This window comes from Teleopsis dalmanni, chromosome 1 (assembly GCF_002237135.1).
Source record: "Teleopsis dalmanni isolate 2A chromosome 1, ASM223713v2, whole genome shotgun sequence".
Lineage (NCBI taxonomy): Eukaryota > Metazoa > Arthropoda > Insecta > Diptera > Diopsidae > Teleopsis > Teleopsis dalmanni.
In genome coordinates this window covers 56,599,235-56,602,363 of record NC_051846.1, presented here as the reverse complement: position 1 = coordinate 56,602,363, position 3,129 = coordinate 56,599,235, and positions in this window count along the sequence as shown.

The following is a 3,129-nucleotide window of genomic DNA, read 5'->3' as shown; positions in this document are numbered from 1 at the left end:
TACCAACTGGCTAAAAAAACAAACCAGTGATCGGGCTGGCCAGCGGAGCTACTCGACGCGGCCGAGCACGACTCACGTCTGTAATCGCCAACGAAGTAAGTAAGAATTTACGATTCTATGCCACCGTAGGGTAAAGCCTTAATTGCTGCACTGTTAAAATAACATTTCAGTGAATAGAAGCGGAGTTATTCGATTTAAAGTGATAGTATGTTTATGTTATCGGACAAAAATTACTATAAAAAAAAATTAATTTTAAATGAGGGTGGAGAGCTAATAATCGTAATAAGTTTGTTTTAAACTAAGCAAAATGTTTTACAAAAATATTTTTATTCATAACCCAAGTATGTTATATGTTGACGGTTATTTATGATGTCGCAGAGTTAATGTGGGGACCACATTTTTAGAAAGGTTAAAGAGACATAAATGATGATTGTCAGTTTTACTCACCGAAGTTCTTGAACGTTGGTGTTTTCATCAAAACTAAGCGTGAATTTATTAAAGATCAGCCAAAATTATAATTGAAATTCATAAAATTGAAATTGCACATCTCAAAAACATAAAATTATGTATTTTTACTCAACATTCGAACGTTTTGCGGCTATCAAAATGTGAATATGACTTTTTAGTTTTTGGAATTTATAATGAAGTTATCTATTGGCAACTACATGTGTCGGTAAGGTCAACCAATCATCCTATTTATCTAAATTACCATCATGCGATTTTTAAATTTTTATAGAAATACATTTTTTGATTAATACAAAGCGTTTATGTTTAATAGAAGCCTTCTAAATGACTTATACCGACACCCTGAAGGACAACCGAGCCGACAATCTATGAAACAATCTATCTATAAATTTTTTTTTAATAATAAAATATTTATAAAAATTTTGTTTTACTTGAAAAATCTCTTTTATGATTACTCAACTAAAAGTTTTAAATAATATAAACTACAAAATAAATAAATAAAGAAAGAGCATAACACAACGTGTACCGTCTATGGATTGTTGAGCATTATTAAATTCATTTATCAGAAAGTTTCTGTATATAAATACTACTTCTTTATAACAAAACATATTTTCCTGTTTTGTATTATTTACTTATTAGCAAAAAATATCTATTATAGTCGCACTGCTGATCTCTAACAAAACCCTAGTACCTTATACATTGTATTCCATCATTACCCCATTTAACATTTAAATTACCTTCATACTCGAACAACATGAATTTTTGAAAATAAGTGTTTGAGCTTATTGATTATCAGATATATTCCTATAGTGTAGTTAGGAATATAGTGTAATGGTACTGTAGATTTTCTATTTTTTCGAAGATTACTTAGCGAAAAGGACTTCTATTTTGTGGTGAGTTTCTATAAATCGATAGAAGATCACCTCGAGCATTAATAATGTATGAGTTCTTTTTCTATAAGATTTGTTATAATATATCTTCCCATTTGGATAATAATTTGGATAATCTCTATATAAAACAATTATATTATGCCAGACTTTTCCCATATGATGTAGATGCTATTTATTCTATAATTTATTGCCCAGTAGTTTTTTCAACAGACAAATTCTCACAATATTGGACATCTTTCATTGGAATAATCTTTACAGTCTTCGAAATTTATTTAATTAAATTAATTTAATTCTAAAAATATTTTTTTTTCAACTTTTATGTATATAAATTATTTGGATTTTCAGTTACTAAAAGCAACGAATAATTTATTTAACATTAAAAATATTTATATGAAGATTTCCTGCAGTGTTGTAGTTTGCACTTTTGTCGTTTCTTCTCTGCTTCCTTATTTTTACAAATGGTAGCTGGTGGTTTGGCTATGGTTTGTTTTAATATTAAGATCAAACTTGAGTTCTTACTGCATGTGGAAAAAATTTTTAAGGGTTTGTTTCGTACATGATATTTATTGAATTAAATTTATTAAAGAAATGACTCGAAATAACGGAATATTAATAAAACAACTTCAACATTAATATTTATACAAACATTGTCTGACGATATTTTTTGTAAAAGAAGAAATTTTTTATAAAATTTCTTATTTCTATATAATGCTGTTATGAGGCATGCTATGAGACTGGGTCTACCCTATAATTATTTTTGTGGAGTTGTGACTCTGAGAATGAGGAGGAAACCGTAATCCATCTCATGTGTCAGTGTCCTTCCTTAGCTAGAAGAAGATTAAAAATCTTCGGATCCCCTTTTCTCACCGATCTGACTAAGCTGTCATCATGTAATGTTAGGGACCTAGCAAAGTTTATAAAACTCTCAGGTTGGTTTTCCTTTACCTAATGGGGGAGTCGTTACCTTCTGTCGGCGTTGAATGTAAACTGATCTAAATCTATATACATACCAACGCCATTCCTGTGCTACCACAATGTGCCATCATTTGAGCCCAAGTGAGCTTTTTGGGATACAAGGCCGCCATTCCAACCTAACCTATATGATGATGTATGCTATTTTTTCTTAATTTTCTTAATTTTAGAGCTGTTAATTTTTAGTTTGTCTGTTATTTTAATATAAATTTTGAAGTTGATTATTAACTTAGTGCGCAAATTTATTGTTGTTAAGTTTGCTTTGTAAGTGTTATGAATTAAATTTATTTTATATTAGAACTGTTTTTACTTCCAATCATATTTCACTGAAACAAAATATTTTCAAACAAGTAAATTTACTTTGTAATAAAGATATTTAGTATTATAAATAATAAAGATATTTTCAATGTCTGCCTTAATTAGTATAGTAAATCATGTTGAAAATTTTATTGCACTACGCTATAACAAAAGTTTTATTATATTTTGTAAATACTATTTCATTTTTTGATGCCATAAATAGTTTTAATTATATGCAAACAATATTAAAACAAGTTGTAATTTGACCTCACCGCAAATCTTGTTCTCACGCTTTGTCGAAGCACTTATTTATTGATTTCAAATTATTTGAGATGTATATATGTAGAATATATTGCATATATATTTAACATATTCACATGTTATAACTATAGATTAATTTGAATTCATTTAATTTAATATTGGCACTAATTTAGTATCACTAAAAAAATGTGTTAATCAAATACTGATTAAAAATTGTTCATTAGAAAATTAATACAACTTATAA